This window comes from Cavia porcellus, unplaced genomic scaffold, assembly GCF_034190915.1.
Source record: "Cavia porcellus strain 051 isolate PalLab524CR breed Dunkin Hartley unplaced genomic scaffold, mCavPor4.1 scaffold_6, whole genome shotgun sequence".
In the NCBI taxonomy this organism is placed as follows: Eukaryota; Metazoa; Chordata; class Mammalia; order Rodentia; family Caviidae; genus Cavia; species Cavia porcellus.
Window position 1 is genome coordinate 41,299,373 of NW_026947489.1, and position 23,118 is coordinate 41,322,490.

Here is a 23,118-nt window from a genome sequence, read left to right on the forward strand (position 1 = left end):
ATACTTAAAGATGCCTGGGGAGGGGCTAGGGATTTAGCTCAGTGGCATAAGCACCTGCCTTGCAAGCAGGCAGTTGTGAGTTTGGTCCCTGGTACCGATAAAAAACGAAAAAGGAAAAAAAAAAAAAAAAAAAATTGCCTGGGGCTGGGGGTATAGCTCAGCAACACAAAGGCCAGCCTGGTACCTATGAGGTTGTGAGTTCGATCCCCAGTACCAAAAACAAAAAAAAAAAAATGGCAGTGGTCCAGACATTGTCACAAATTTCTTCCATGACATCCCATTAAGGGTCAATGATTAAGTAAAAGTTTCTTATGTATTAGATAAATATGATTAGGGCTAGGGATTTAGCTCAGTGGCATAAGCGCCTGCCTTGCAAGCAGGTGGTTGTGAGTTCGATCCCCGGTACCGATAAAAATGAAAAAGACAAAAAAAAAAAAAAAAAAAAAAAAGAGCTGTACTAGCTGGGGAGTTAACTCAGCAGTATAAGTGTCTGCTTAGCAAGCGTGAGATTGCGAGTTCGATCCCCAGTACCAAAAAAAGAAACAACAACAAAAAAAGAGCTATATTATGTCAAAATGGAAATATAAGTATGTCACAAAAATGTCATACTACAATATTATGTATGATTTTGATTTAAAATTTTCTGTGTAAAATTATCTCGAGGTCCTTCACCCCAAGAACTTCAGAAGCTGCATAGGTCATCGCAACTAAATGCAGGGATTTAAAATTCTTGGGCAGCAAATTTTTAGCCCGAACGAGTAAGATCACTCAAAATGAAAAGAGTTCAAGAACAAAAAGATCATCTACAGAGTTTTCTAAACACAGCTCCGCTAGTCTCAACTACCTACCTATCATTTAAAACTATAAAATAGAAAAGAGGGAGACGGGGAGGGAGACGGGGGGGGGGGGGCGGGGGGCACAGCTGAAGCTGAAGACTGATCATGTGCAGGGCCGGAGCAAGGCTAATCTCAAGAAGAGTCGGTGCCTGAGACAAGCCACAAGGGCAAGCTCTTAGGTGAGAGGTTTCATGTGATAGTCTGAGTTTATAAATAAATGTGTTGGAGCGCTCTGCGCCTTCTCCCTCTCCTCCTGCGTCTTTGTACCTTCCATCAAGAGAGCCGGCTCCACACAGCCCCAGTTTTCCATACTCTGACTCTTGTTCTTTTTCTCCATCCTCTCACCATCCACCCTGGGATCACTGAGAGCTGCCGTGGGAAGCAGCACGCAGCTCCATCAGCCTCTCAGGCTTGGCCCGCCCTCCCCGGCTTGTCCCTCTCTGCTCTTCAGCCGTGCATCCTCAGCCCATCCCCGAGAGCTCAGCTACTCCAGCCCTGGCCTCCGAATTGGCCCACAGACTCTGCCTGCTATCTCGGCCTCCTGCACTGATGAGGGTCCCCACCACTTCCCCAGCCTCCTGGCCCAAAGAAGTTCCAACCGGGAGAGGTGCCCTGGTCAGGCGGGGAGTGCAGCCCACACTATTCAGCTGTCCTGGGGGTGGGTGGAGACTGCTGCAGCTGTAGAAAGTGTGGGGGACAGAATCTCCCTTGAGGCCTTGAGGGTGGGGTGAGGACTTGGCAAGTGCAAGGTTCATGTGAGTGTGTGTGTGTTATTAAAGATGGAACCCAGGGGCTAGGGATTTAGCTCAGCGGCATAAGTAACCTGCCTTGCAAGCAGGCAGTCGTGAGTTTGATCCCCGGTACCAATAAAAAGGAAAAAGACAAAAAAAAAAAAAAAAAAAAGAAAGAAAGAAATCTGTAAAGATGTAACCCAAGGCCTTCACGGTGAGCTACATTCCCACATTTGTACCTTTTTTTTCCTTTTTTTTTTTTTTTTTTTTTTTTTTTTTTTGAGATACTGACTTGCTAAATTGCATAGGCCGAAAGTAGAGGGTGGTGAGTGCTGGCCCATGATCCCGGGATTCAGGAAGCTGAGGCAGGAGGATCACTGCAAGTTCCAGGTCATTGCAACCTTCCTGCCTTAGTCTTCTAGAGTGCTGGGATTACAGACACATGACCACTCCTCTGTGTGTGTGTGGGGAGGCTCACTGGGAGCAACCCCAGGCCTCACACATGCCAGATAAAGGGAGTATATCTTGACATTTGATTATGCTCGTAATAAGGACTGGACTGTGATCCCTCAGAGCTAATGTGTAGAAAAGTATTAAGGTTGGATGAGGTCACAGGGTGATTCATGGTTGAATGGGATGGGTAGACTCACAGGAAGAGGCAGGACAATCTCTCCACTGCACATCCAGGAAAGGCTGGTAGGGATGAGGTGGGAGGGCAGGCAGCTGTACGCTAGTCTACAGTACCTTGATCTCAGAAGGGAATTCCTGTTGCTGAACCAACCAGAGTCTGGTGTGGGGTAAAGCCGCCCCTCTCCCTGCCTGGCTGTGCCCACGTGCTCCTGAACAGCTTCTCTCCACCTGCCTCTGAGGACCCTCTCCCAGCAGCCTGGCTCCATCACCAGCAGCAGAGACAGTGGACTGAGTTTAAGGTCAGAGCCTCACCAGCCTGGCCTTAGGCTCACCCTGGGGATTTGTTTATCTATAAAAAGGGAACAATGGAGCCAGGTGCAGTGGCACATGCTGTAATCCCAGCCATGCTGGCAGGAGGATTTCAAGTTCAAGTCTGGCCTGAGTAATCTAGCAATTTATCGAGATCTTGTCTCAAAAAGGTAAGGGGAGCTGGGGATGTAGTTCAGTGAGAAGGGCCTAGGTTTTATCTCAAAATACCCCAAAAAATAGGGGAAGGAAAAAGATGGGGACTTAACTTTCAGAATTGTGAGGATCAAATGAAACATTTTGTTTTGTAAATAACAAGCACGTCCTCTTTTTTTGTGTGTGCCAGGGATCAAACTCATGACCTTGTGCGTGCCAGGCAGTCACTTATGCTGTGGAGCTAAATCCCCGGCACTTCCTCTTTTTTCAAAGAACAGTTTAATGGAGATAATTTATTAACAGAAACTCCACCCATTTAAAGGATTCAATTTGAAGATTTTATATTATGTTCACAGAGTTGCACATCCATCACCATACTCTATGCACAGTGTATGTACGTATAGTGCTTTTGGTTTGAGTTCTTTTCATTTTTCCTTTTTTTTTTCTGATGGTGGTGCCAGGCGAGCCCTCGACCCCAGAGACCTGGCCCGTCTCAGCTCTGTGATCTTCAGCCCCGTCCTTGTGATCTATTTTATGTTACCATCACCCCCCCACACACAAAAAGAAAAGGCTTTTCACTCCCTGCCTGCCTCTCTCAGCCCTGTACTGCTCAGCTGCTCTGCCTCTGTGGCTCTGACTGCTGCCATCCCGCCCTCCTGTGTGTGCTTTTGAGGTCAGCCAGGTGGCTCAGGTCACAACTTCATTCCTGCACACTGGTCCACCTCCTGTTTACCTCCTTAAGATGTCTGAATTGTTTCTCCTTTTTGTCTATTATGAATAATGCTCCTATAAACATTATACATAGGTTTTTGTAAGGATATATGTTTTCCGCTTCAATAGGCACATACCTAGACACAGTTGCTAGGTCTCGGGTAACCTGGCATCTTGAGGAACTGCCACACTCTTCCATGGAGACCGCAATGTTTTACAGCCCCGGCACATGTGTGTGTATATGTATGTACATGTGTATGTGAACCCTAGTCCTTGTGAATGCTAGGTGCCTTAATTACTTCTTTTGGTGCTGAAACAAAATACCCAACACCCAAAGTCAAAGGAGGATAGGTTTATTTATCTGTTTACACAGGTTTCAGTCCATAGTCAGCTGGCTCCAACGCAGGCTAGCTCAGCAGAGGCACAACATTTCACAGTGGACAGAAGGCATCAAAGCAATGAAATACCAAGCAATAAGCAGTGCCCACAGCAGCTCTCTTTTTGTCCCTTATATTCTGCCCTGAGGGCAGGTAGCAATCACACCCAGGGTAGGAGACCCTTAATCCTAGTATCCAGTGTGAATAAATTCTAGCCTCACATTCTTTTTTTTTTTTTGTCTTTTTTGAGACAGGGTCTCACTATGCAGTTCAGGCTGACCTTGAGCTCACTTTGCAGCCCAGGCTGGTCTCGAACTCGCAAGAATTCTCCTGCCTCAGCCTCCTTAGTGCTGGGATTACAGGCATGAGCCACCACGCCCGGCTAGCCTCACATTCTTAATCCCAGCATCACATACTCTAGATCCAGCTACCTCTGTAAAGCCCTACTTAGGACCACATGAGACTTTGGGGGGACATCTAAACCCTAGGCATAACACTAGGAAGGTGTCTACCACAGAAGTCCGTCCCTAGACTTTTTTTATTTTTTTATTTTGAGACAGGGTCTCACTCAATTGTCCAGACTGGGATTGATCTTTTTGCCTCAGCCTCCTGAGTAGCTGGGATTACAGATATGTGCTGTTGCACTTCTCTTTATAACCTTCGTGGTAGAAATTAAGGCTTTTTTGTGTGTGGTATTATTAGAAACTGAAATCAGGGGGGCTGGGGATTTAGCTCAGTGGCATAAGCTCCTGCCTTGCAAGCAGGCAGTCGTGAGTTCAATCCCTGGTACCGATAAAAAGGAAAAAGACAAAAAAAAAAAAAAAAAAAAAAAAAAAAAGAAACAAACCAGGGCTTTTGCATTGAACTGCATCCTCAGCCCTTTTTTATTTTGAGATAGGATCTTGCTGAATATCTAAATTGCTCCAGCGGGACTCAAATTTATGCTCCTCCTGCCTCAGCCTCCTAAGTGGTGAGATTACAGCTATGTGCCACCATGCCTGGCAATAGGAATTAACTTTTTTTTTTTTAGATTTTTTTTTTTTGTCTTTTTCTTTTTTATTGGTACCGGGGATTGAACTCACGACCGCCTGCTTGCAAGGCAGGTCCTTATGCCGCTGAGCTAAATCCCCAGCCTCAACTTTTTTTTTTTGAGAGGAGGAGAGGGGGAGCTCAACTCAATACTTCATGCTTGCAGGCAGGTGCTGCATCACTGAGCTAAATCTCTGCCCCAGGAGTTAACTTTCTGTAGGTCCTGGGTACCCTTTAAGAACATGGTCAACAGCTGTCTTATCATGGAACATCCCTGCATCCTCACTCTTTTACAAATACCAGGTGGGAAGGATCAGCCCAGGATAGTCCAGGACCCTTGATGCTCAGGGCTCCAACTTGCTGGACTTGCTAAGGGTGGCTGGCTCTTCCTAGGTGCTACTTCTCCCAGGACTCTCTCTAGAGGCCTCAGGACTGCCCTGGGCTCTCTGCAACAAAGTCATAACTGACAAGTGAATCCCACCAGGACTCTGCAGCTCAGGGGGACACAGTACTCTGGCACCACACCACCCTGCTCCCCCTCCTTGTGCCTTTTCTCCCTATGCCACCTCCTGTATCTCCATCTGCCTCCCATCCTTGGAGATTGGTGTCCCGATCCCCAGAACTTAGCTACATGGTGAGTCATACAGCAAGGGGAAAAAAATGTCACTCACCAACTGGCCTTCACATAAAGAGAATATCCAGGATCAATGGGCAGCCCTGTGACCACAAGGTCACAGAAGAGTGGCAGGAGAGCCAAAAGACAGCAGGGGGAGATGCAACCACAGAGTCAGAGGAACCCAATGTGAGTCAGCTCCACCACCACCACCACCACAGGACCTCAGGTTCCTCAGAGCCCAACCAGAAGGCAGGAAGCCTCCGTCCCCAGAACCCAAAGGGATGGGACCCTGCTGATCCTGCCAGCTTGTCACAGGATGCTGCCTCTTGTGCTTCTCATGTCCCCTCTGCTGGAAGGTGAACCCTACGAGGGAAGGGACTGTGCTTCATCCCCTGCCGCGTGGCAAAGCTCAGAGTTGATTTCTCTCGGGGCAAGGCAGCCAGCTGGTCTCACAAACCCATCCCCAGCGCTTGCCCACACGGGTCCACGGTCCTCCTCTTTCCCCATCCTTTCTTTCTTTTTGGTAGTGGGAATGAACCCAAGGCTGTGTGCATCTGTGCATTCGAGGCCAGCTCCCTACTCCTGCCCAAGCTGTCCCCAGCCCTAACACTGCCCCAGCTGTGCTCCACCCTGTACCCCCTCCCACTCCGCACCTTGGCCTCTGCTGGCCGTCCGAGGCTTCACAGGCAAGGTTCCCTCTGCCGAGCATCTGTCTCTGTTTCACTCTTCCTTTACCAAACCATTTTCAAGTAAATCAAAGATATCACATCATTTCACACCAGTACACTTACATGTACCTTGAACAACTATAAACCTTTTTTTGTGTGTGTGGTACTGGGGATTGAACTCAAGACCTCATGCACGTCAGGCAGGCACTTATGCCACTGAGTTAAATCCCTGACAAGCCTTTTTTTCATGAACAATAATGCTGTTATAGCTAACAAAATTCACAATTTCTTATTATCATCTAATACCCAGTATGCAATCAGATTTCTCTGATAGTCTCAAAATACTTTTTTTCTGTGGTATTGGAGCTTAAACCCAGACCCTGCACTGAACTACATCCTCAGCCCTTTTTTAATCTAAATAAATTTTAATCAGATTTTATTGTTATATTTTAGATATATATAATGATCACCTTCATCATAGAAAAGTTGTACCTGTACACGACATATGACATTACTTGTTTTTATTTTCTCGCTCCCCACCTTCCCTTGAACCCTCTAATTTTTAATTTTTTCTTTTGAAATGGGGCTTTGCTATGCAGTTCAGGCTGGCCTTGAACTTGTAGCAATCTTCCTGCCTCAATGTTCACGATACTGGGATTACAGGCATGCACCACACACACAGGTAAAAATGCCTTTTCCTATTGTTTTCCTTTCTTCTTTTCCTCCTTCTCTTCCTCCTTGAATCAAGGACGAGGCCCAGTGCTAGGAGTCAGTCTCTAGCCAATGTGTTTCTCTTTTTCTCTCCCCATATGTCTCTCTCTTTATTATCACCAGAAATTCACACTTTTAACATTGTTATTTTGAGTTGGGGTTTGCTATGGAACCGACACTGGCCTTGGAGTTGGATCCTCCTCTCTCAGTCTCCCAAGCACTGGCCTTACAGGTGTGTACCACCAAGCCTAGCTTCAGTCACCTTTTGATGTTACATTGCCCTCTCAGAGCCGGTGGGAATCTCGTGTCCTGTGCTTGTGATCATTCTGCAAGCACAGCAGGTCCCAAGTGCATTCTGAGGTTTCCTGTCCAGACAGGAATAGAACTTACATTTGAGAAGGTGGGTGCCAGCAGACCTCATGGCTGTCTGATTGTCCTTTGTGTTCAGGCTTTCTAAGTGATGTTTTATGGGATCCTCCACCTCAAGGCTGGGGCCCCCACATGCTAGGCAAGGATTTTGTGAGTATATTTTTATTTTTAAACAGTCTACTATGCTGTCCAGGCTGACCTCAAATGGTCCTCCTACCCTTAGTCTGCAGAATGGCTGGAGGTACAAGTGTATGCACCTAAATCCTGCTTAAGCATGGAATTTTACTTATCTTGTATTTGTATAGTTTTTCTTTTGCTCTGGAAATACTGACTCCTATAGAGTCAAATATTTTCCAGCATGGTGGGACATGTGTAATCCTATGACTTGTGAGGCTGAGGCAGGAGGACTGCAAGTTTGAGCTCAATCTGGGCAATTTAGTGTCTCAAGAAATGCAAAGAGCCAGGTGAGGTGGTGCACACCTGTAATCCCAACACTTGAGAGGCTTACTCAGGAAGACTGCCATGAGTTGGGGGGCTGGGGATTTAGCTCAGTGGCATAAGTGCCTGCCTTGCAAGCAGGCAGTTATGAGTTCGATCCCCGGTACTGGTAAAAAGGAAAAAGACAAAAAAAAAAAAAAAAAAAAAAAAGACTGCCATGAGTCTGAGGTCAGCCTGGGCTACAAAGTGAGTTCAACCTCAGCCTGAACTGTATAGAAAGACACCTCAAAAAATAAAACAGAGGGGCTGGGGATTTAGCTCAGTGGCATAAGCGCCTGCCTTGCAAGCAGGCAGTCGTGAGTTCGATCCCCGGTACCGATAAAAAGGAAAAAGACAAAAAATAAATAAATAAATAAAACAGAGTTGGGGATTTCTCTCAGCAGCATAAGCATCTGCCTTGCAAGAGTATGGTCATGAGTTTGATCCCTGGTACCAAAAACCAAAAAATAAAATAAAACAAAAAGAAACGTGCAAAAACCCTAGGGATGTAGCTCAGTGTGAAGATCCTGTATTCAATCCCCAGTACCCACAACAGAAATAATAAAATCAGTAGTACTACTGTATTAATAAATATAATATCAAACAAAATATAATTTACATTTTTTTCTGGAAAAAGTAAATTATGCAAGATTCTATCTGTACCTCCCCACAAAAAAGTATAGGTTGCCCTTTTACCAAAATGTAAAATGTTTGTACTTTAAAGATACTTTTCACAAGAAAGTGAGAAGACTATCTACAGAATGAGAGAAAATATTTGCAAACTCTGTCACATATGATAGAGGACTTGAGTCCAAATAAGAAAAAAAAACATACAATTCAGTGATTAAAAAGGCAGATTCAGGGCTGGGGATTTAGCTCAGTGGCACAAAAGCCTGCCTTGCAATCATGCGGGTCGTGAATTCAATCCCCGGCACCAAAAAAAAAAAAAAAAAAGGCAAATTCAAGAGGGAGGCTGGGGGCTGGGGATTTAGTTCAGTGGTTTAAATGCCTGCCTGGCAAGTGCAAGGTCATTAATTCGATCCCCAGTATCCCCCCTCCAAAAAAAGAGGGAGGCTGGCTGGAGTAGAGTGAGCCTGTGCTCTGTACCCCTCCATTACATCCCAGATGGTGAGGACAGCTGGAAAACAGTAGTTTGAGATCCAGGCCTCCTCCGTTGCATCCCAGAAGGCAGGCCAACTGGAAGAGTGTAAGTCTGACAGGAACCCCAATGCCCAGGACAACAGTACAGTGCACAGATGCACACACACCTCTGGAGGGTGAAGTAATCATGGAAGCCTTTGAATCAGCAGCAAGAAGACAACAGTTGGACTCTGGAGAACTTCACCAACAGCAGACCAGTCCCAGCCCCCACATCAAGAGGCCAAGATTAGGTCCATACTTAGCACATCTCTGGGAGGCAACATGGACATTAGCACAGAACTGTAAACGTCAGAAGAAGAAACTGAACATAGATGTCCCCGCAAGCCCATAAGCCACCATCAGGGACTGGCAGGCAGTGCCAGTGGGGACAATGAGCCAGCCAAGCTCCCACACACCTGCTGTCACTGGGGGAGCCCCTGAGTAGCCATGCGGGTCTCGAGAAGCCAGCCGTGCACTCTACCACCTCCACGGGAACCTAGGATAGAAGAAACCCAGGTGCCTTACCCATTCCCCTTCACTGCAGACAGGCAGCCAATATGGGCAGCACCTGAGAACAACCGCTTATCCAGAGGAACCAGGGAAATGTCAAGACAATCTTAGACCTCCAGCCCACACACAACAGTCTGAGAGACATAGAAATGGAATAAATTGGAAGTCACACCCCTGAAGTTTCTTAGAGGTTAGCAACCAAAGTAAAGAAACCACTTCATGAGGCTGTAAAAGTAATCAGGTCAGAAATAATATCTCAGGTAAAGGAACAGTGACAAACATAATGAAAGAAATGCTGAGCTTGTATCTAAAGAAGACAGAGATATAAAAGAGGAGCATTGGAAAATGATGGCGACCTTGAATGAACAACACAGGAAAGAACTACAATACATGAAGCAGATTCAAAGAGATATCCAGGAAATTAAAAACTCCATCGAAAGCTGGCAAGACTGCTTGAAAGAAACCGACAATAGGGGTGGAAATTTAAATCAGAGGCTCAAGCTCTTGCCTGGTAAGCATGAGGTTATGAGTTTGATCCCTCGTACCAAAAATAAAAATAGAAAGAAGGAAAGAAAGAAAGAAAGAAAGAAAAAGAAATTGGAAATGGACTTTCAGACCTTGAAGAAAGGATTGCAGCTAACAATTGCAAAAGGAAAGATCTCTTAAAAATAACAAGGGGGGGGGGCTGGGGATTTAGCTCAGCGGCATAAGCATCTGCCTTGCAAGCAGGCAGTCGTGAGTTTGATCCCCGGTACCGATAAAAATGAAAAAGACAAAAAAAACCCCAAAAAACAAAAACAAAAAAAAAGCAAGGGACCAAGAAATAATTCAATGACTGCAAGACGACTCACAAAGAAAAATAATTTAAGAGTAATAGGTGTCAGTGAAAAAGGAGGGGTCAACACAGATGACATAAAAAAATTATTTACAGAAATAATAGCTGAAGGCTGGGGATTTAGCTCAGTGGCATAAGCGCCTGCCTTGCAAGCAGGCAGTCGTGAGTTCAATCCCCAATACCAATTTAAAAAAAAAGAAATAATAGCAGAACTAGGTGTGGTGGCACATGCTTGTAATTCCAGCACACAGGAGGCTGAGGCAGGAGGATCACTGCAAATTAGAGAGCAGCCTGGGCTATAAAGTGAGCTGTCTGACTGAATTGCATGGTGACATCCTGTCTCAAAAAGACAAAAAAAAAAAAAGAAAAGAAAAGAAAAGAAAGAAGCAGAAAACTTCCCGAGCATGGGAAAAGGACCTGACATACAGATGAATGAGGCATATAAACTCCAACCAGCCATAACCAAAATGAATGTATACCCAGACACGTAATAATCAAGATCTCAGAAATTCAGCACAAGCACAGACTATTAAAGGCTATTATGCTGTGACCTAAGTGGATTTTGAGATTTTTTTTTGGGTGAAGGACCATGCGAGGATGAGAAAATAAAGAAGACAGAGCCGAGGTCAGGTGGGATGGAGAAAAGGAACTGCTCCTTCACTGTAGGGGCGTTTATTTATACATTTTAGCAACTTCATGTCGTCTGACACCCTATCGTCCCAGCAACCCAGTTTGACTTGTCTTGGGGCTAGGTGTTCTCTGGGCCGAACAGCTTTTTCATGTGGCTTGTCCTGGGTGCTCTTTGTTCTTGGGATGGCCATGCCCTGGCCATGCCTCAGCCCTGCATGTGTGGTCAATTTCCAGCTTCAATTGTTCCCAACATATCTCTCTTTGTAGTTTTGTGATAGTGCGGGATGAATGGTCAATTGAAGCTGGAGGAGTTGCATTTGGAGAACTCTGTAGATTTTTTTTTTTTGAGTCTTTTTCCTTTTAAAAGCAGTCCAAGGATTTTAAGTCTGCATTCTACAATTTAGCTGATGAAATGTTAGCAAACAGTTATACATATTATGCAGAAAATTAGAAATCAAAACCATACCTAATTTGGCAATCATCACATTTTGTGACACACTTGAATTTGCATTTTTGACATAAGATACCCCCTTTTTGGTCAATTATTCCTATCTAATGCATAAGAAGTTTTTATCTAACTTGACTACCTTTAGTGGGATGCATGTAAGTTTTTGTTAAAGGTAGATACTGGGGGCCAGGGATTTAGCTCAGTGGCATAAGTGCCTGCCTGGCAAGCTTGAGGTCATGAGTTTGATCCCTGGTACTGCAAAAAAAAAAAAAAAAAAAAAAAAAAAAAAAAAAAAAAAGGTAGATGTTGGAATATAAAACAAAATTCTGTCACCATGAACAATGCCTGTTCTACTGAAACAATTTTGCTCTAGAAGAAATTGCAGGGCATTATCTGGTTGTTTAACATGGCACAAGGCCAAATCAGGACTGCATCCCTGACAACCACATCCTCCTCCTTCCCCAAGTACAACTTCTTCTTCCCTTCCCCATGCGCTGGAAAAAAATTCCAATCAGCTCCTTGCATGTCATAAATGCCCACCTCAAGTGCCACATCTGGTCAAAGGTCACACATGCCCTGCACCCCTGTATCCAGTTGGAGGAGAAAGCCAAACCGTTGCAGGTTGTGGGCTCCCCTCCACATCCTCTGAATAAAAAGGCCACTTTCACTTTTTCTTATATTTTGTGTCTCCATTGTGCCAGAAAACTCTAACATTTACATTTTGGATGACCTGTACCATGAGGTTAATAACAATCATTTGTCATAGCCATATGGAAACTTTGAATCAGAGCATCTTTAAATCAAAAACCTTATTGTCTAAAAATTTAATATTTTATTTGTGAACCTACTACTTTTTTTTTGGTGGTGCTAGAGATCAAACCCAGGGCTCTGTGCATGCAAGGCAAGAGCTCTACCACTCAGCCACATCTCCAGCCCCTGTGAACATATTACAATATTATATTTTTATGACTTTAGTTGAGGTATCTACTATAAGGCTAAGGAGATTCCATTAACAAACAAGAACTGTTTAAATGTTACCGGGCAGCTGCTTTCTTATTCATTAATTAGAGTCAGGTCCAAGAATCTCCCCTACCCTAAGGGGTTTTTATTTAATTATCTTAATAATAATTTTTGATGACTTATGAAAAAATCATGACATTTAACCCATTAATTTTTAACTCATTAATTTTTTGTCTTTTTCAGACAGTGTCTCTCTCTATGCAGTTCAGGCTGGCCTTGAGCTCCCTTTGTAGCCTAGGCTGGTCTCAAACTCGCAACAATCCTGCCTCAGCCTCCCAAAGCTGGGATTACAAGCGTGAGCCACCACGCCCAGCTAACTCATTAATACTCATTAATTTTTTTTTAACAAGGAGAGACTGGGCCTGGGGTTTTAGCAGGCCTGGGGTTTTAGCTCAGTGGCATAAGCGCCTGCCTTGCAAGCAGGCAGTCGTGAGTTCGATCCCCGGTACCGATAAAAAGGAAAAAGACAAAAAAAACCAAACAAACAAGGAGAGACTGTCGAGTCCATAATAAGCAGCAATATACATTTATGCAACACATTTTGGCATCATTTTGACTAGTTGGGAACCTAGGTGGAAGCATGTTTTTTAAATGAATGACCCAAATTAAACTTTGAGTAAATGATCCAAAAGTGCAAAAGAAAAAAGAAAAGAGAAAAATTGTTGAGTTCAAATAAAAGGAACAGCTGTTCACAGAATGGACAAATGGACAAACACAGACAGATGAGCTGTACAGATTGGAACAGACAGAAACAAGCACACGTCTTGTCAGTGAAAGTGTGAAAGATGTCTAAGTTGGTGGGTGACTACTTATACACTTGTGTCACGCCCCTTTGCTGAATTAGCCTGTTTCTTGTGCCCTGTGTTCTTGGGGCTAGAGCACCTGTTCACCTCCAGCAGCCCATGCCTCTGGGCTTCTCAGGTGCACCCTGTACAGGCACCTATGCTTGCAGCTCCATACGTGTGAGTGATCACTAGCTCAGCTGATTCCCAGCAACAGTGTCACAGACTGGACAAACAGACAACAGATGCACAGCACAGGCAGACAAACATCTTAAAAAATCAAATATATTTTTAGCCAAATTGAATTTCAATAACTTTTTATAAATTTAGAATTTATAACTATAAATTGATTACTCGGAATTGTTTTTAGGTCAATAGCAGAGATATCTTATAAGACGGTCAAAGTCTTACCTATAATTCACATTTTTTTTTTTTTTGTCTTTTTGAGACAGGGTCTCACTATGCAGCTCAGGCTGGGCTTGAGTTCACTTTATAGCCCAGGCTGGTCTTGAATGCTCAATAATCCTCCTGCCTCAGCCTCCTGAATGCTGGGTATACAAGCATGCACCATCATACCTGATTTATAATTAACGTTTATTTTTGTATTTCATCTTGAAAATACTAGTAAATTTGTGTTCTTTTCTTTCATTACACTTTTCAGTTTGGTTATCTCTATATACTTGTATTGTTACAGGCAGCTGAGTTAGTTAGAAATATTATAGGAAAAAAAAAAAGAAATATTGTAGGCAATCAGATAGGGCTGGGCCCTCAAAGGAGCCAGTGCAGAAGTCCAGATACCTTGCAGTCTTGGAAGACACAAACACCTCCCACTGTGGGCCAGTTCTCAAAGACAAATGGCAAAACAAATACAACCACATCCTAAGGATTTATAGTCCAAATAGTTCTCTGTCACCCTGAGGAAGTCAGGAGTCACCATCCCACCTCCCTACAGGAAGGGTCACTGCTGTTAAGCCTGCCTGCTTACTGCTTGACTTGTTCCTCCATTTGTTCCTAATTTAATCAGTGTTACCTGAGCAATTAATCTTATTGGTTGTTCCACCTTATGCCCACCTTGCAAGTTCCAATGTTTCCCCACCTTGGACCTGTCTAACCTCATGATTTTACTCTATAAAAGTCCCTAGAAAAGACAGAGTTCCCTGTTCCATTCTATATGATAGTATCAAGTTTGAAGACATAGGCAACTACTTTGAAGACAATAAGATTCACTAAGATACCCATTCTGGTTTGACTATTGTCTTCTTTGGAAGTCCTGTAATGTTTACAATGCCTAAGTTTTATTGGTCTTGTTCTCTACTGTTTTGTCCAACTTTATAATATCTAATAAGATAGACAATTCTTTTTAAGGAAACAAGGGACAACGTTGATAACCATTGTTGATAAACTTGTACTCTGTTCTACACCATGTGCTATGTCTATCCTTGGTATTGACTGACAGCTTTGTTTTGCCATATTTGACTGTATTCTCCCCCCCCCAAAGAAAGTAATAAGCACTAAGGAGTAATAAAATCCAAGATGTGTAAATTTTGTTGTAAAAAAGAGAGGGAAAAAAAAAAAAGAGCTCTAACGGATATAACAGCAAGTGTGTTTGGGGGTGTTAAATAGCTGACTTTATCAATGTTTTTGGAACATTGAACACAGCTGTTCGCAGTCTCCCTGTTTGAATGTCCACCTTGTGTTCTTTGATACTGTGATTTGAGGAACTATTTTCAAGAAAATAGTGTGTAATCTACTAGCAGGTAATTTCTTACTGTTATGGTTTTTTGTTTCGTTTTGTTTTGTTTTGTTTTGTTTTGTAGTTCTGTATTGCGTGTACCCTTACGCCGCTTTGGTTTGTTTTGTGTTTTTCTCTTTTTCCTCTTAAATAAAAAAAAAAAAAAAAAAAAAAAAAAAAGAAAAGACAGAGTTCCTGGCAACCCACTCAGGACATTTTCTGTCCCTCAGACAGAAGCTTTCTTTCTCTCAATAAATATATTCTGCTCTTAACCTCCAATATTCCTAAATTCATTCTTTGATTTTAGAGACAATGAACTCACACCGGACACATAGTAGGTCAGGAGTTTCATTCCCCTACATCATTATCACCTATTTAGATCTTTGGTTTTATTTTCGGTTACCATTTCCTGGACACCCTGGGTCAACTAAGGTTGATTCTAGCTTCATCCTTTTCTATTGGTTATGGCATGGTCTAGGAAGGGTTTTTGCGCTAGTATAAATTACTGTACAATTATGGCAGTGATCTAACCTGGCGGAAGATCAAAGTGGAAATGCTTGCCACTTCTTCCTTCTTCTTTAGCCCTAGTTGCAACTCCTTTTCTTGTTTGCACACAAAGAAAATTCCAATCAGTGCCTCACATATCATCAGTGTCTTCAATATCTGTTCTGTTCTGTTTTTTACTTTTCACTTCTCTATTGTGCCAGAAAGCTCTGTCTCTGAGGCACCACTGTCATAGGACTGAGCATAGAATCAACTTGAGGTAGAATCAAGTCCTTCTCTGTGTTGGTTTCCATGATACATCTAGACAGCGTGCTCTGGCACCCAGATAGGCTACTCGGCATTCTCTGGAAAGACACAAGTATATCCTCAATCCCAAATTAGCACTGGACTGGCTGCTTTTATTGTCCAGTGTGAATGACTCTCCAAAGGACTCTTTTTAGCCTTTACTTGATTGCATTGTTTTTCTGCTGTGATAGTTTCATCTTTATTAGAGCTGAAAAAATTATAATGGTATATGTTAGAGTTTTCTGGTGCGATAGAGAAGTGAAAAACACAAAAAAGAAAAGAACAGGTTTATTGAGGACATGGAAAGGAGCACACAACCCATAGCAATTGGGCTGTCCTCTTTGACTGGATGCAGAGAGGTGGAGGGTTATGTGACCCCTGATCAGAAGTTGTTGTAACCTAGTTCTAACCATTGCACCTCATTCCTGTTCTGTATGTGCCGCTCAGCCCCCCCCCTTCCTATCTTTCTAGGTTAAGTTTCTATTTCCTGAGAAAGCTGTAAAAGCCTTAGGTTTCAGTTTCCTGTAACCCCCTTCTCTACCCCTCATCCGGCTATCTGTAATAAAATGTGCTGTTCTTTAAGAAATGCTTAACTTCAAAGAAATTACAGGAAGTTCTGTAAAGCTCAGGTGCTACCTAACTGTGTCAGTGATTACAACATTCCTGTGGTTTTCAGCTTTAAAAGTCTAATCCCTCAGCCATGAGGCGTGCAGTCTCCAAATCGGCTCCCAGGGATTGCATCGCCAGGCCTGGCCTAAAATAAAGCCTTTGCTCCCCAAATTTTAATGTCTTGCTTCCTTAGGTTTTATTCCGGGGTCCGAGTTATCACAAAGTGGCACAGCGGGCAGAGGCTGATGATAAGGAACTGATTGGAATTTTCTTTGCATGCAAAGAGGAAAAGGAGTTGCAATTAGGGCTGAAGAAGGAAGAAGTGGTGAACATTCCTGCTCTGGCCTTCCGCCATGTTAGATCACTGCCATAATGGTACAGTAATTTATACTAGGGTGAGAACTTCTCACTCCTGCATAACCATTCTCCCTGCCAGCTAACTATATTCAGTCTTGCTCATTTCAAACACCCAGCAGGCCACACGGTATTTGACCACCATCTTGTGATCCCATACCACACGATCCTCAGTAGCCATCTTGTTGAAACTCACACAAGGACAGCTGCCACCTTGTGGTCCTCTGCCATGTGATGATGCACCACCATCTTGTGACAGGTCATAGGGTAAATGGCCACCATCTTGCAATCCTTCATCATAGGACCAGCAGCAGCCATCTTGCTGCAGGTCACATGATGATCAGTTGCCATCTTGTGATTCCTCACCATGTAACCAACAGCAGCTATCTTGTTGCGGGTCTCATTGTAGCCAGTCACCATGTTGTGCTTCCCTGTTGCATGGTGACCAATGGCCATTTTGTAGTCAATCACATGGTAACTTCCCAAAGATGCCTGCTGGGCAGTTGACTGCCCAGTGGTCACCCATATCTCCTATAATTCAAATTGGCCAAATATATTTGAGCACACTCTGATTTCATAAGATGTTTGTTAGTCTGTCTGTGTTTCTATTGTCTGTTTGTCCAGTCTGTTTATAATCTACAGACAATATATCCATGTTTATCCATTTGTCTGCTCTGCAAACAGCTATTTCTTTTTATTTGAGCTCAACAATCTTTTCTCTTTAACTTTTTCTTTTGCATTTTCAGATCATTTAATCAAGGTTTATTTGGGTTATAGATTTAAAAAGCATGCTTCCACCTTAGTTGCCAGCTGGTCAAAATGATGCTAAAATTGATTAAACAAAATCCCCTAGGATAAGGAGAGATTGGACAAGACTTCAATTGATGTATAAGAAAGTGGCCACCTGGTAACTTTAGCCAGTTCTTATTCATTAATCAGAGGCCCCAATAATCTCTATAGCCTTGTGGGAAACACCCCAACTAAAGTTCATATGACTAAGACAATTCATTGTTGCTGATCTTATGGTATGTTTATGCCTTCAAATATAAAATTGGGATTGTTTACGATGATAAACATTTTCTTTCAGATCCAGATATCTGCCTTTTTCTTGTGCTCCAGCCAGGAAATTCAAGTCAAACAAACATGAGGTCATCAGTCAACTCATAATTTTTAAACAAAACCTTATGTAATATATATGTTATATATGTGCCACTATACTTAGAGATGCATAAATATTGAGCAAACAAACAATGTCACAAATTTTTTCAGTTACTTCTCATTAAAGGACATGTGTTACCAAATGTCATCTCAAATGTTAAAACACCCATAATTAACAGAAAATAGCGCTTCCATTTAATGTTCTATGTTAAGCTTACTGCCTCTACTATGCGGTACTGTTATCAATCTTTTCTTCTGGATGTTCAACAACTAAAGTTTAGAGATAATTATAAATTCCTTTTAGATTCCTTTTACTGGGATCCACCAGATATTTTCCAGAAAACGTTTAGATGACACATATTGAGGCCATAATTAACTGTACTCAACTGGCCTTAAATAATACCACAGCTGATATCTCTCCTAAAAAAGGTAAAATTAACAAAACAGGCCAGCCTCCAAAATCAGATGGCAGTAGACATTCTAACAGCATAGGAGGTACTTATGCAATTGTAAAAATTAAATGTGTGTATGACAAATCAATCACATGTCAGTTTCTAAAATTCCCTGGACCTTATCCTCCTGTGGGAAGCCATTACTAAGCCTTTACTAAAACTATACTCATAATTATCCTGTTGATTCTGCTATTTAGCCCATGCATTCTTAATTGATTCTTTGCCTTTGTCTCCTCTAGACTTAAACCTGTATACCTACCAAAGATGAAAATGCCTTCTATCTACTGTGGGCCACTAATTAAAAACTCTGCATAGTATCCCTGACTGCCGTTCGAGAACTTCAACCCTCTTCAGCCTGAAGAAGCCAGATTGGTCATCGCCTATTACTCCTCATGGCAGTTTGGGTTACTTTTTCAGAGGGAAAAACAGTATAGGCAGCTGAGAGCCAACACAGAGGACCAGATGTTTTGTGACCTTGGAGGAGGAAGACACCTCCTGCTGTGGGCCAGATCCCAAGACAAAAAGCTAAACTTGGCCTTCTCAAACTCCACAGAGAGACCTTCTTAATATGGCTTTTTGTGTTTTCAACAACAGAGATAAAACTCAAAAGGAGCAAAAATAACAATCTGATCTTTTAGCAGTGGCACTTGGAGCTCTAAGACAGGTAAACTGAAACAAGGTGGAGCTGCCTGAGCCCCTCCCAGACCATGCTTCAAGTGTGACAAAAAAAAAGACACTAAGCAAGAGAATGTCCCTTCTGCAATCTCAAGAACCATTGGAAGAGCAACTGTCCTAGCCACCAGAGAGCGAGTAAGCCATCCTCTAATTCCTTGCCCTCACAGGAGATCTTGTCACCACCAGAAAATTGATGGGGTTTGAGGCCCACAGCCCCATTAAGGTAGCCTTCTCAGAGCCCCAGGTCTCACTGGAGGTGCCAGGAAAGACACTCCCAGATGCCACATACAGGGTTCTTCCTGAGTTTCCAGGCTGTTATATTAAATCCTCAGTCTCTGTAGTGGGTGTTGATGGCCAGCCTACACAGCCTCTTCAGACAGGGCCCATTCGATCTCTCTTCTTTACCCACAGCTTTCTGGTAATACCAACATGTCCCACACCCCTTTTAGGTAGAGATCTCCACCCAAAGCCTAACTTCTCCTTTACCTTCTCCCTCTCCACAGCTCTCATCCTCCAAACACCATCACAATGCTCTGCAAACCCATCTCTTCTTCTCCCTTCTTCCTTTGTCAATCCCGAAGTTTGAGACACCTCCAACCCTACCTGTGCTACCCATGCTATTCCTGTTTAACTTTCTTGCAGGGACAAATTAAATTAACCAGGATGGCAGTCTAGTGACCTTGACTGCCATTGCAGTGGACTATGTGGACTGACCCAGACACTTTCAGAGTTCAACCACTGACTCAGACTTATCATTTCTGTGTTAAAACCTTTCCTTGGGGACACATACCACCCTCTTCCTTTCCTACTCTTCAAGTTCATGAACACACCCCTGGTCAGGACTGGCAGGTAGATTATATACACATGCCCCACGGCAAAACTCTCAAATAGCTTCTTACCTTGGTCTTTAGTTTTCCGGATGGATAGAAGCCTTTCCCACAATCAGGGAGACTGCTGATGGAGTTACTAATGTGCTGTTACAAGACAGGGGGTGCATCATCTAACGCATCTGGTGGGAAGGAAGGGAGAGATTCTGGTGCAGCAGAGTGAGCAGAGTGAGCCAGAAGTATTTGGGCCACTGTACAAGACAGAATGAGAGAAGGACACGTCCTCAAAGTGAAAAATTTCTGAAAATAAGGGGTTCCTGCCAACTTGCTGCCATTATGACAAAAGTATAAATAAAAGATCAGCTTTTTACTGTTTATAGCCTTCTTAAGGCCAAGAGCACCAAGGTTATAGACCAGGCTCTCCAGAGGTGTGTTTTTTGGGGGGCAGGAAATGGTCCCCATGACCCAGTTAGAGGTACGCTAAGAGAACAACTTTGCCTTGGGACATAAAAGCCTACACTTCCCCTGCAAGGAACAGGAAAGCTGTCCTGGATCACACCTATCAAAAGAAGTCACCACCTGTTTTGAAAGTGTGACACCTGTTTTGAAGGTCCCAACACCCATTCTATTGGCATTTACTAAGAGTGTGGGGCAGGATCTCAGAGAACAAGAGGGTAACAGTTTTGCCTTGGGCTGTCCCGCCCAAGGAACATAAAAACTGCTATTTCTGTCCAGGGATGGCAACAGATAGATTTTCTGATGCAAGCTTACAAATTTTTAAGGCTGAAAACAGCTTTGCCTTGGCAATGCAAGGAACATGAAAGCTGTTATTCACTGAGGAATGGAAACAAAACCTCGAAAGGCAGCTCACCTGTGACAAAGGAGGGTCAGTGTTGAATGCAGGCTAGCAGTGACAAATAAACAGTTCCCAGAGGGGGAAAGGTGGTTCGTAGGCAGGGGAGCTTGATCTGTGAGTGACTCCCAGGAGCTAAGGCACTCTGCCAATCCGAGTCGCAGGCACCAAAATGTTAGTCTTTTGGTGCAATAGAGAAGCAAAATATATAAAAAAGAAAATAACAGGTTTCTTAAGGATGTAGAAAGGAGCACACAACCCATGACAGTTGGACTGTCTCCTTCGACTGGATACAGAGAGGTGGAGGGTTATGTGATCCCCGACCAGAAGAGGTGTTTTTATGATGTGTGAGGAACTGACTGGAATTCTCTTTGCATGCAAAGAGGAGAAGGAGTTGCAATTAGAGCTGAAGAAGAAGGCGTCACGTTAGACCACGGCCATAATTGTACAGTAATTTATTCTAGGGCAAGAACCTTTCAGTATATATTGCCAAGAAATATTTATTATGAGATGAACTCACCCTTTTGTTTTTGAAATTTTAATTGTGAGCATATTTTAAAAATTTTTAGACCTTAGGATTGTAAGGAACTTTTGTGGTAAAGTCTTTACATATAGAGGAAAAAATTGCATTCTGTATTTAGTCACCCAGAGCTTTTGCTTGTTGTCTGTTGCTCCCCCGCTCAGGTGTGTCTTGGGTCTCCAGGCCTTCAGGTGGTGGGCGTGGCTGGCTGTGTGCAGCGATGGAGAACACTGGGGTAGCTCAGGTGTCCTAGGGCCGTGTTCCCTCCCCCGGCCCTGGGCCGAGGCCTGCCCTGCCAGCAGCCTAGCCGCTAAATGTCTTGGCAGGCCTGGGTGGAGTTCGCCTCACACCATGCATGCGGGAGGGAGGCAGGACTAGCTGGGCTTTTGTCCCTCTGCCTGCCCACCTGCCACCTCCTGCAGTGGCAAGCAAACACCAAGCCTGCAGCTTAGGTCTCTGCAAGCTTCCCATGCACCAAGCCATGCAGAGCCAGGCTGCCCCAGGGAAGTTTTTGATGCCCTAAGCCATGTATTTGCATTTTTAAAAGTCCGTATTTGAACTATTGACTTGCTATCCTCTGTTTTGCTTATAATTTTCTCACTAGCTGGCAATAAGTGAGCTGTAAACTCCTGAAATGGTTTATTAGGGTCAAATCAATGGAAGTTTCACCTCATGAAGAACGTTTCCTCCAGGATCTTGAGTTGCTATTCTAAGTTGATCAAAACCATATCAACTTGTACATCAAAAGCAAGTTGACTGCCTATAGCAGCAGAGACGCTTTTTCCAATTAACATATCTTTTGTAATGGTTATGTTCTGAGGGGCATTACAAGGCCTGATCTGTGTATAATTAAAAAAAAAATTTTCTTTCCACAACAAATAATCCCTGGACTTAAACATGTTTTAGCCATTCCTTTCCAATCATTTCAGATGGTGCTGCAGAGCCATAGGTGGCAGTAGCCTGTAATGTAGCAAGATTTTTTTGAACTGAAGGGGCGGAAATCACTGCTTTGGTGCAGTTAAGGCCATCGGGTGTTGTAAAATGGAATTGGCAGCAAAGCTCTCCTCTTGTGGAGAAGAGCTATCCTCCATCATTACCCTCCTATCCAACTGAGCAATGTTAGAATGCTCAAACTTCACCAGAGTTCTGCCATCCTTTCCCTGCTAGGGACCCAAGTCCAAAACAGTGCTCCAAGACAATTTCTCTGTAGCCTTCCCAACAAGCCCCAATCATCAAGACACTTCCTAAGCAAAATCCACAAAGGAGTGCGCACTTCACAGCACATATACTAAAACTGGAACGATACAGAAAAGATTAGCATGGCCCTGTGCAAGGATGACACACAAATTTGTGAAAATTCACAAAGGAAAAGTAATTACTGGAACCAAGGATACAACAACCATTTCCATGTACATTTGTGATTGTTTAGAATTTGTCCCATAATTAAACAATTGATAAACTCAATACACATCTTTTCTTTTTGTTTCTTATGAATCTATTTCCCTCTTAAAATTCTCTTAAGCCTGTTTGTCTCTTTGGCTTCCCTCAAGACTATTCGTCTGTTTTTGGTTTCTCTTAAACCTATTTCTCTCTTTGGCCCTAGTGAACCCATTTTTTTGTATCCTCAAATTTTACACCTGATGACATCAATATCAATTCACTCCAGTGATGAATATTGATCACTGCCTGTTCACTTCCCCCTAGTTGTGTGCACATGAAATGTGTCCCCTTGCCCTCTAGCTCTTACCCAATTGCTGATCAGGTGACATTTTCCATGACCTGCATGGCTCTTGAGGTTCTTGGGATGAGAAAATAAAGAAAGACAGAGCTGAGGTCAATTACTCTCCTGATGGGAGAAAAGGAACTGCCCCTTCACTGTAGGGGCATTTATTTATACACTTTAGCAACTTAATGTCATATGACACCCTATCGTCCTAGCAACCCACTATGCGGATTGTCTTGAGGCTACGTGTTTCTCTGGGCTGAAGCAGGTTTCATGGGGCTTGCCCCCAGTGCTCTTTGTTCTTGGGAAGTCTGTGCCCTTGTCATATCCCAGCTCTGCATGTGTGGTCAGTTTCAGCTTTAAGGGCTCTCAACACTGTCAGAGAAAAGAAACAGATCACCTATAAAAGAAAACCCATCAGAACACAACAGACTTCTCAACAGA

At 43.3% G+C, this 23,118-nt stretch overlaps 1 non-coding gene across 1 annotated transcript; it reads left to right on the forward strand.

Annotated features, from left to right (window-relative positions):
- Positions 1-22,216: 22,216 nt before the first annotated feature.
- On the forward strand, positions 22,217-22,321 carry LOC111758536 (U6 spliceosomal RNA). Its single transcript, XR_002792712.1, has one exon. It is a non-coding gene; the product is annotated as a U6 spliceosomal RNA (small nuclear RNA).
- Positions 22,322-23,118: the final 797 nt, after the last annotated feature.